The sequence below is a fragment of the Poromitra crassiceps genome (assembly GCF_964638095.1).
Source record: "Poromitra crassiceps genome assembly, chromosome: 1".
NCBI lineage: Eukaryota > Metazoa > Chordata > Actinopteri > Beryciformes > Melamphaidae > Poromitra > Poromitra crassiceps.
The window spans coordinates 64,930,304-64,942,035 of record NC_139623.1 but is presented as its reverse complement, the minus strand read 5'-3'; the positions used below and the strand labels follow the sequence as shown (position 1 = coordinate 64,942,035).

Sequence of the window (11,732 nt, the reverse complement as noted above, 5' to 3'; positions counted from 1 at the left end):
CAGGCTACAACTCACTGAGAACTGGAACCCATGCACAATTTTAACAGATCAGTATGACAATAAGAGTCTAAATTACTATGCCTTTTGTCATTGTGTTTTATCTGCAGACTAAGCAGCTTGGCTTTCCGTTCTATAAAAGCCTTTATTTTTGTATTGACTATAATTGAGTGATACACTTTATTAAAACAATCATATTATTATCAGAAGTTTTCTTTGTTTTGCGTTCACAGTGATGTCAGTTAGAATTGGTTAGGTCAGAGCTATGCTCACTACATCCATACATCTACCCTAACCCTTTTTTAACCCCAGGTGTGCATAAAATACAAGTTAAAAACTAAAAATATATATATATATATATTTTTTTATTATAATAATTATCGGTTATATCGTATCGGTTATCGGCCAAGAAGAATATATTTATCGGTTATCGTATCGGCTCTAAAAATCCATATCGTGCATCCCTACTGAAAATATTTCCAATACCGCATGCAAAAAATATAGCATATTTTTTCCAAACAGGTTAAAATCACTATGGGTTGAGTCAATAGAACACTGAAATGACAAGGCACAAACTAAAACATCGTAATAACAGTAGCAGTCATACAGATGAAAAAAAGTCATATTCAGAAGGGGAAAAAGGAAAGAAAGTCATACATTGAAGTGTTGGATGGTTTTGAGGGATGTCTGGAAAGTGAGGAGTGAAGTAAATTCTCATTAGACATTCAGTGTAGCAAGTAGTGTCATGCTGAAGGAAAATATGTGAAAATAGGGTCCTTTTTAATGAAGGAAAAAATTAATTTTATTAATTTCATGATTGCATTTTTGTTCATACCAGTGGCTCCTTGCCTGGAGGCCATATTTTACCTTTCTTTTGATTTACCGCTACATTACTGAAGAATAGACACACACATACAGCACACGATGACACAGACACACAATAACACAGGTACACAAAAACACAAACACATCATGACCAAGCCCCAACCTTCGATTCTGAAAAATTACGCCAACGCCGAAGTGCCAACCAGATACCCTGGCCTTCTGAACTCCACTGATCTTCACTAAGGCCCGGCGGCAGGAGTGGCTGGTTCTACTTCCAGCACCAGATGGACGACGCTGACGACAACGATCCCACCAGCGACGATGAGGAAGTGGACGCCGGCTCGCCCACCCTGGGTGTCTGACCAGCTTTGGGCGTTGGCCAATCCAGCATGGACGTTACGCCTTGCGACGGGAAGACGAGGATGACATGGTTTCCTTCGCTTCCTTCCGTGCCAACTCTCGTCTCTCCAGCGCTCTGGCGACTCCCACGCTGAGGTCTTACGGTGAGTAGCACTGGCCAACCCAGTGCAAATAACAGGCTCTTCGCTCCGGTTAGGTCTTCTACCAAAACTCTCTGTCGGGGAAGAGTACAGGGGCCACCAGGGAGCAGAAGTACAAGGCCAGGCCAAGCCAGCTGGAGCAGATCTTCACCCAGACAGCTGGTATGCTGTACTGCATGGCCTGGTAGTTGCTGCCCGGCATGTACCAGTTGGTGAGGGTCATCATGATGTAGAGAGAGGCCAGGAACAGGCTGAAGTGGAAGAAGGAGTAGCTGTAGGTGACTCCGTCCTCCTCATTGTCCACGGCATGGCAGACCCCATCCTCGCCAGCCACCGCCTCGTAGCTGACTTCCGTCTCCATCAGCTTGTTCACCTGGGTGTTGTTAGATGACCGGATGCTGGCATAGAGAGTGCAGAAGATGAAGATGACCAATCCCACAATGCTCTGTGCATCGTGGGATTGGACCTCGGCAGGATTGCGGGCGAGGGACGGTTGAGTCGGACTGCTGGCGACCAAACTCAACAAGCTGGGATTACACTGACGGTTGGGGTTGTTGGTCATGGCGGACCAGGTGAGGTACATGGTGTAGAGAGAGATGAGGGAGGCTTGGAGCAGGCCAGAGTAGGGCTGAGCCTCCTGGACTTTGGGCAGTATGGCCACGATGGAGACACCAATGCAGAATATGAGGTTGAGGCTGATGAAGACCTTGTGCTCAGTGCAGTCGTCAGCTTGTGTGTAGAACAGGTACAACAGCACTACGGCAACAAAGGTCAAGACATAGTACACAAGGGTGACGGACAGGAGAGCTGCAAACCACTTTGCGTTGCCATCCTCTGCCTTCTCCATCCAAGACTGGTTCCAGGTGTGAGCGAAGTCCACCAGGAGGATGAGCTGGATGATGATGAAGATGAAAGAGCCCACCACGCCGAAGTAGTAACACACAGTATTAAAGGGCCCATGTGGAATGAAGAAAGCTCCCACAGTAATAACAAACAGTAGAAGGAACTTGAAGAACCAGAAGCCGTTTTGGATGGAGGCGCGACGGTCCTTGCTGCTGTGCACTCTGATCATGATGACGGAGAAGAGGAAGAAGAAGCAGGCCATGGCGAAGCACATGCGGTACACCAGCTTGTAGCCCACGATGGTGTCACAGTTCACCTGGTTCTCGATGCCAGGTATGGAGGTGCCACCCACACAGAAGCCTGGAATCTTCTTCAGGTGTGTCTCCATGCCTGGGAGGATCATGATGACTGACACAAGCGTGCCCAGCAGCAGCAGGAAGGAGAAGCCCAGTCGTGTCATGGTGGAGTTGTACGTGGAGGGACAACATGATGACAGGAGGCAGGGGGCTGAGCCGCACAGACACGATGCACAGCTGGCAAGTGAACACAATCCGATACAAGCTCCCATTTTGTTTTAACTCCCAATTTTTCGGATAAAACTAAGAAAAACACAATTTGAGTCAGTGATTTAACAGTGACACCACTCTGTGTTTTATGACATCATCACTGATGATGTCACAACATCTATGACATCATCAGTGGCTGTCACAAATCACTTCCGCACAGAGCAATTGTGATGTTATCATGATGATGTCATCAGTGATCTTACTCGAGCAATTGTGATGTCATTGGTGATGATGTCATCAGTAATGATGTCATCAGTGATTATGTCATCAGTGATGTCACTCGAGCAACGTGGCAACTAGGGGCCAAGTGGCCAGGTCGCCGATGATGTCATATTTGGCCACTAGGGGCCGAGCGGCCAGGCCACCGATGATGTCATATGTAGCCACTAGGGGCCAAGTGGCCAGGTTGCCGATGATGTCATACGTGTCCATTATGGCCGAAAGAAGATGGATGTGATAAATCGTTCTGTTATGCACAGAGTCATTATTACATGACATCATTAGTGATTTATCACTCACGATGACATCACATTAGCTCGAGTGACATCACTGGTGACATCACAATTGCTCGTGAATGTAAAAAAATAAATAGTGACCTCGTAAACAGGGGGAGCCGTCTAGAACTGTATGACATCATCGGCGACCCATCCACTTTTTTTCTTTCATTGGGACCCTCTTATGGGTGTCTCGGATGATGTCACAATGTCTTTGACATCATCAGTGTCTGTCAGAAATAACTTAAGCAGAGAGCCATTGTGATACCATCAGTCATGTCATAAATCCTTCTCTCCTTACACACAGAGACATTGTGAAATCGAATCGAGATATCATCCCAGGGTAAGTCCCACTATAAACCATCATCGATTGAAAATGCTTCCACCAGATTAAAGAAGACATTATGTGATGTTATCTGATTTTTGGCCCCGGTGCTGGTAATGCACCAGGGGCCTCATGTTCCCGCATGTCGCCAATGCACGGGTTTTGGCGAGGAAATGGCAGCCGGCCACTAGAGGGCGCCGCCGCCCCAGTGCTGCAGCCAGAGGATCTGTGCACATGCGCTGTTCACTCTCAAAACAAAGGGATTTGCACCTCAACCTGTCCCTGTGTGTTTACAACCGTGTGTGTGATAAAGCAGGAGAACGCAAGGACCCCCTTGAACTTTCCCCCATCTAAAAATGTCGGCTGTATGGGAATATTTCGGCTATTGTAAAAATACAGATGGCCATAGCCTCAACGCGACACTCATCCGAATGACTGATGAGTCTCGCGTTGAGCCTAGGATGGCCAGGGCTTAGATCTGCGTGAGCACGACCCGTCGTAATTTGTCACATTCAAGGTTAAAACGTTGTCTTGCTTCAACATACATCGCATCGCATAAACCATTTCCACCCGCAGGTTTGAGGAGTAGCTAACATAAACGTCAGATAAATACTCTCTATAGGCTAACGACGTTAGCCATGTTAGCTGCCTCAGTACTGAGGCAGCTAACATGGCTAATTAGCTAGCTAACACCAGCTATCTTTGTCCTCTAACTAACGTTAACGACACGTTAGTTGACTGAGCGAACGTCGCTGTACAGCAGGTCGTTATCAAAACGTATTGCACTGAAGAGAAGTAACATTAGACGAAAGACTCCTCCAATCTGGCAGTGGAAATTTACGCACAAACTTTGTGTGTGTGTGTGTGTGTGTGTGTGTGTGAGAGACAGAAACAGAAACAGGGACGGCTGTGTGTGTGTGTGTGTGTGTGTGAGAGAGAGAGAGAGAGAGAGAGACAGGGACAGGGCTGTGTGTGTATGTGTCCTGTGTGAGAGAGTGAGGGGGGTGTGTGAGGAAACAATAATTATTTGTGTCCAGTGTTCACCCATTACAAAAGAAGTGTGTATTTGATTGTTATGTTTTAGTTTTACATCAAATTAATTAGATGAACTAAATCGTTTACATACTATATTACCAAAGCACACACATACTTGCCAGTTAGCCTAACTGTCATTACAGTTGGAGGTTACATTAACATGACTTTATTTTTTCTCAGTCCACAATTCAGCAAACTGTTAATAAAATACGTTTTGTTCATTGGCATTTTTTATGCCACATAAAGGTCCGCAATACCGCGATACCGTGAAATCGTGGTATTTTTGTCCAAGGTTATCATACCATCAAAAAATCATACCGTTGCATCCCTAGTCCCCGCCCCTCTGAACTTTCTTATGTAGAGCTGTTGTTTCTAGATTTGCGCACAGTGTGTTGTGTATTTAACAGTCTAGCTCTGTAAATATGGCATTTTAAGTTGTAATCTTTTTTGTCTCGCCAAAAGTAACCATGTAGATTCCCACTTTGAGATTAGTTTATCAACATGACGCCTGTACGAATATCTGAATTTCGTTGTCGGAGATTGCTCCTAGCAGCCAGACTCCGAGGTGCTCTCGGTAACAAACTTCAGTCCTCAACCAACTTTGCGCACCTTTCTCAAAACAATGTCCTTTTTATTGCGGTCCATCGATATACAGTCTGGTAGACAGATCAAGCAGTGTCTTCCTTTTGTTTTACCCATGGTTTTACCAAGCAGTGTCTTCTCTATGTAAAATAGATCTATAAGGTGAAGAGCCTGTCCAGCCAATGACGGCTTGAGACTGGCTGCCACAGCTGTCAATCATCCCTTTTTATATGTCAAATAACTACTTAAAAACAAACCGATCACAAAAATGACCACTTGCACAGGCATTAGCATGATAATACCTATCTAAAATTATACAACCCACCTTTGGAAAAAATGGGTGACGATACCATGCACCGGGGCTATGCCAGGTTTCGACCTGGCCTTGTTTTTCTTGCGTAAATGTGTTATTATTAGGGGTTCAAGCCCCGATGGGGCTGGAAACCCTATTGTATTTGCTATGTTTATTCTTATTATTCTTATTCTTATTCTTTTTCTTTTTCTTTTTCTTCTGTAAAACTGTATATACCAGAACGTCAGAAACTCTAAGGCCCACAGTAACCAAACTTTGCACATAGGTTGGAAATGTCACCCACTATCCAGATTTTTTTTTATACCAACCTACCAATCTTTGGCGATATAACAGTAGTGGGGTGGCATAGCTAACCTATCGTTCATTTTGTGATAAAAGCACCAGATTTTGCAGATATGTCCAGATATATTCTAAACAAAACTGAATATTGGGGCATCACAAATTTGCCCCCTGGTGGCTGTGGCAGACATTTTTCAAAATGGCCACCATCGATTTGTCTACATTTCCTATCCCATTGGACCCACATGCAATACCAGCCATAATATAGATCCTAGTAAGCCTGAGAACCAAATAGAAATAGTAATTCAAAATGATATGGACGTTTACAAAGTACTTGGTCATTTCATTATATTATGTGTGTAGCCTACATTATAGGCCTATTCGTGTGGCTATTGTTCATTTAGTGATACAAGTGCCAAATTTGGCACAGAAATACCTTAAAATATGTAGGAGACATCTGGATATTGGGCCATTGCAGATTGGCATTTCTATGACCATTTTCCAAAATGGCCACCAGCCGTAGCTCAACATATGAGACCAATCGTTCATTTTGTCATACAAGCACCACATTTTGCAGATATGTTTTTATAGATATACTCTATACTTTTATAGATATAGATATATATACATCTGGATAGTAGGGCATTGCAGATTGGCATTGTGATTAACATTTTCCAAAATGGCAGCCAGCCGTTAGGCATAGAACACGTTTTATGGACCTCAAATATTATTTACATACAAGTTAAAGTGAAACATGTTTTGTAAGCATTTAGATTTTGTAAGCCACTCACAGTATTTCAACAATCAGGGTCATCTCGTGTGAAACAATGTGTTTATGTCAAACATGGGTTTTCTGATGACCATTTTCCAAAATGGCCGCCAGCCGTTACTGGCCTCTACACTTTGGTCACCCCCAAGCTGCTGTTTCCATGTTTTCAGGACCACAACTATTATTTACATACAAGCAAGGGAAACATGTTTTATTAAAACGTAGGCAGTAGCGGCTCCAGCCAATTGTGGCTGGGGGGGGCTAAGGGGGGGCTTAAATATTTACAGGGCTAACTTTTTCTACATAAATAGACAGTGGCTCTCCTCTCAACCTGTGGTACAGGTGGTACGCGGGGGCCCCTCCCTCTCATACATTCATATGGTGGTAATTTATCAGGTACTTGTGTAAAAAGGTTGAGAACCACTAATATAAGAAATAATAATAATATGATTGATAGGGTGTGAATTAGGCTCTAATATTAGACGAGGAGGGCCTACTGCTTTTCCATTGAGAGCCAAATCCCCAACCCAACATTATGCATGTAAGTGCTTCAATGAGCTGAAGACTGACTGTGTATTTAGCCCTATGCCACACTGTATGTTGAGACTGATGAGTCCAGTTACACAAGGCTATATGCAGCACACACATTTAGATGGTAAATCAAGAGTTTATATTCACAAGTTACACAAAATATTTAAAATGTGCTATATTTTAGAGACAAATTAGGCTAATCACTGCATATAGGCTATATGTAAATAAACAGTGCCACATACACAGGCACATCCATTCATCAATAGTCTGTGCCAGAGTAAAAAGAAATAGAACCATTCATATAGACTGCACTATATAACAATCACGCCAGTGACAACAAGACTGAGCTGGACAACAGGCGTTTTGATACTTTTGTCAAAACCAGCTCAGTGGCCTTGTGGTCTGAGTGTCCGCCCTGAGACTGGGAGGTTGTGTGAGTTCGATCCCCGGCCGAGTCATACCAAAGACTATAAAAATGGGACCCATTGCCTCCCTGCTACAAACGGGGCCTGAAAGAGGCGCCCACTTCCCACGCAGAAGTTGTGATCTAAAACAACAAACTTTCATGGGAGAACGACAGTTATGTTCACATTCACACCACACGCAGTTGACGGTCGGAGAGACGAAATCCGGTACGGGATGGGATTAGCACCCCATCCTGGTTCTCTCGTGAGGGAGAAATCCACAAACGCTACGGATTAGCCTCCTGAAAATCTGTGCAAAGATCGGCGCGGCCTGGGGTCCTTCAGGCTAGAGCGAGGTGCTCGCCGCAGGCGAATGATGTGCAGCGCACAGGCCTTCTTGAAGCGTCCTCTCTGCCCATGGTAGGATTGCCTTTACCCCGGGAGGGTCTGGTGAGATGTAGGAGGAGCCCGGCATGGAGTCACCCACACAGGGCCTTAGACCGTCCATGCACCGAAGGGTCTTACAATAGTGTGGTGTAGCACTAACTCTATTGCAGCGGATTGGGCGTGATCAACCCTTCCGTGGGCAACGTTGCAGACAGAGTAGGAAGGCTGATCTGTGAGCGGCTGCTTCTGGGACGCGGGTCGGGGTCTTAATCGGCCTCGGCCGGGTCTACTGGGCGAGGGTGTATGATGTTGACAGACCCGAAACACCTTACGACTCCAGCTAACATCACTGATGACGCATCCCAGCATGCTGTAGCATGTATTTTAAACCATAATAAAAATAATCAATAGTTGTTGTTTTTCATATGTCATAGATATAGCAGTAAATTAAACAAAAACATTATTTTGAAACATTTTGAGAGTTTCATTACTTTGTAGTTTGGTGTTGGCAACTGATGAAGCCAGACAAGTGTGCGTTTGCATGGTCTAAAGTTGACAGGATGGCCTGCACATTCTGACGTCACATTCATTTTTATACGTACATCCCGACGTGTGTGTGAAAACCAGAGTATGCAAACTTTTTTTTACATGTGCCACATTTATACAGGAGGCCTAAGCTCTTTTGAGAATCTTGACAGTTATCCTGTGTTCATTTAAAACGTATTAGCAACTTGGCCTATAGTCCTATACCCACAACAGGTTAGGTCATAACAGTGTCTTGGGGTTTTATGGGTCACCCTTAAGTTAACACCGCTGACAACGCTTGGGGAGCCTCATTACAAAGTAAAACAGCGAAGCAACGCTCTGCATGTCCACACTCACAGAGGCCCACAGTGTTTAAGCGTCTAAATTAAACCATCAGTCAAGTTGCATTGGTATGAATTGTAATAGTCTCTGGATAATCTCTTCTACTCTGTATTAGCCATTTTTAGACATTGAGAAGTAAATCATTCTCTCAGTTCACCTCTATGGTACATTTATGGTTTGGTTATGACTTTGCTGCGTAGATAACTGATCATAGTTCAAATAGTTGAATTACCGTAGTTTATGTTTACCATCTATATGGGAGAGCATCAAGCAGTAGGTATTAAACATTCAGATAAAAAGTACCCTAGAAACTCTGCCTGTCTCTTCGACTACCTGCTCGTAAAGATCCACACTGCTGCCTGCCACTTTTTCTGCTGCAACATCACTGACTTGACACAAAGAAAGCCTCTGACTCTGTTGAGCTAAGAACAAAAGCCATCCATCAGAGTCCAAACTTTCCTCCAACATTAAACTCTCTAGCTGAGAACACTGCATCTCCTGCATCCCCACTGATTGCGCTCTTGCCATTATAAAACATTTAAGTGCGAGTGTATAAAAATGCTTACAGGGGAGAAGGAGTGGCATTGAAGTAGCGTAGCCCTCACAGAGGACTTTTCCAATTAATTGACTTTAATACAGTGTAATGTGGTGTTTCCCTCAGCCACTCTTCATAATGGCTGCCACCTGACTACTGTACAGTCAATTAAAACATTATACAAATTGAGTTAAGCAGTCAGCGCTCAGTGATTGGTTTTTCTCAAGACAATTAAATGTGTGAGAGAAAACAGACAATGGCAATTCATGAGCTTTTTTATTTTATTTCCTGCAGTCAAATTAATTTAATTCATATTTAATGGCATATTGCTTGTTGCCACAAGTAGCATACAGATATTCATAATCACGGAGGTGTCTTGATTGACCCTATAGGCCGACTGCACCAGAGAGGCTGTTCTCTCTGTAGTGCAAATGTGAAATGTCTCAGCACCACAAGTAATGTATGTAATAACCCCACGCTCATATGCACATTTCCACACAAAGCTCTTCCACTGAAGTTCTGTCTTTATTATCTATTTGGCAGTGATTGAGTGTGGCAGTAAAAAGGCAGTGAGAAAGACACGGGGATGTGGGGATGATTGCCGGGTGGCTTCGCGGAGAGCCAGGGTAATTTCCCTCGTCGCCACCTCAACTCTGTCGTTTGTCAACCACCACTTGCGCCGCTGGCAGCTATTGTGCCAACAGCAGTCAATCATGCAGCTTATGAATCCAAGCCACAGTCAATCGCCCTGCTTATGAATCCGAACAGCAGTCAATCGCTCAGCGCAGGAATCCATCGATGCATCTGGTGACTCCAGCTGGTCACATGAATACCTCGCGGCAGGACGTCCTGGAGTCAGGCAGAGATTAATCACAACAAATACCTTGCTGGAAATAGACAGAAAACACCACATAACCCCTCCATCCTGGAAAGCAGAATCTATTATTTTTGCAGCTACTGTACATGATCAAAATAGCCTGCTAATAGGCCCTAATAAAGAATCCAAATGTTAAAGTCCCTGGAAACCAAAATCCACAAAAACGTTCTAACTATGTTATTTAGGGTCTTATGTTAGTAATTTTGTGCCTCCGAAATTATTATACATTACTTTCAACCCCAAGCCTTAAAATCGACACTTTTCTACAAGATTCTACAAGATACTTCCTCATTGAAGAGAGCAGTGCGCGAGGTGCTAAAATGCAGGAGCTTATGACGTCATAAGCTCTATATAACCTTTGTACACGTGCGCAATCCGCACCCACCCTCCTTTTGTCCGTTCTTTGCCCCCAGTGACAGCGCTCGCTCAGTATGTCTGCCTCACTCCCACTCTGTGCCGAGCGCTATGCTTCTCTCTCTCTCTCTCTCTCTCCTCTCTCTCTCTCTCTCTCCTCTCCTCTCCTCTCTCCTCTCGTGTGAGAGAGAGCACAGAGAGAGACACAGCCTGGTGACGCGAGGTTACTCACACATACACACACACACACACACACGCTGTGCAGTCGCAGCAAGAGTCTCTCCCGCTCCGAGCAACGAACACACACACACACACACACACACACACACACACACACACACACGGTGTGTGTGTGTGTGTGTGTGTGTCGATCTCTCTTTCTCTCTTTCTCCGTTTCCCTCCCCCCCTCTCTCTCGCGCTCTCCGAGAGACAGAAATTTCCCTGCTGTAGACGGGACACGCCCACACAGTCCGCGGGAGAAAATACACTCTAAAAAATAATCGATTCTCATTACTTTTGCCAGACTGTCAAACCTAAATTTATATACTTTGCGACGTTCATCATCGTTCAAATTTGGCTGGTGGCTTATTAACATAGGCTCCTGTGATGTGATGAACTCAAAATGCTAAATAATAATAAAATATTTCTGGTTTCCAGGGACTTTAACTCATTGAGTGCCAGCCACTTTTGGAAAACGGATGCTCCCAGTGCCAGAGTTTCAGAGCGTTTTCAGTGATTTCTCGAGGCCCACAGAATATTGTGTGATATTACTAAACACCGAACACGCCCAAAGAACGATGAGACTCTCTTCTATCATCAGCAAAAAAAAGTTTATTGATATCATTTTCCGTTCTTTAGTTATCAGCCGGAGAAGATAGGTTGATTTCACCAAAAACAGACGTTTCCATCTAGAAGCTGAGATAATAAGCCTTTTGTGAAATGAAGCATTTCAAGCAAATCACTGACTCTGAAGCTAATATTTTCTGACCTGAAACATCTGAACAGTAATTTCCTTCAATAAACAGCACCCCCACCCCCCTCAACTCCAAACTCCTCCTCCGTGGGAGTGTCTCTGGTGGCTCTGCTCGCTCTGCTGGCTGCTGCGTGTGTCAGGCGAGTCTCTGCTGCCTGCTATGGCAGGCTCTGCTGCCTGCGGATCCACGTTCGGATGGCGGGCCGCTCGTCGGGGGAGTCTGGATCGGGCTCGCTGAGTTCGTCTGCGTTTCTGGGGTTTCGGTTGTGAGCTGGG

At 44.6% G+C, this 11,732-nt stretch overlaps 1 pseudogene across 1 annotated transcript; it reads right to left on the bottom strand.

Annotated features, from left to right (window-relative positions):
• Positions 1–1,383: 1,383 nt before the first annotated feature.
• Positions 1,384–2,733, bottom strand: LOC310790555 (serine incorporator 2 pseudogene; annotated as a pseudogene). Its single transcript has one exon. The product of its transcript is annotated as a serine incorporator 2 pseudogene (transcript).
• Between the last annotated feature and the right edge of the window lie 8,999 nt (positions 2,734–11,732).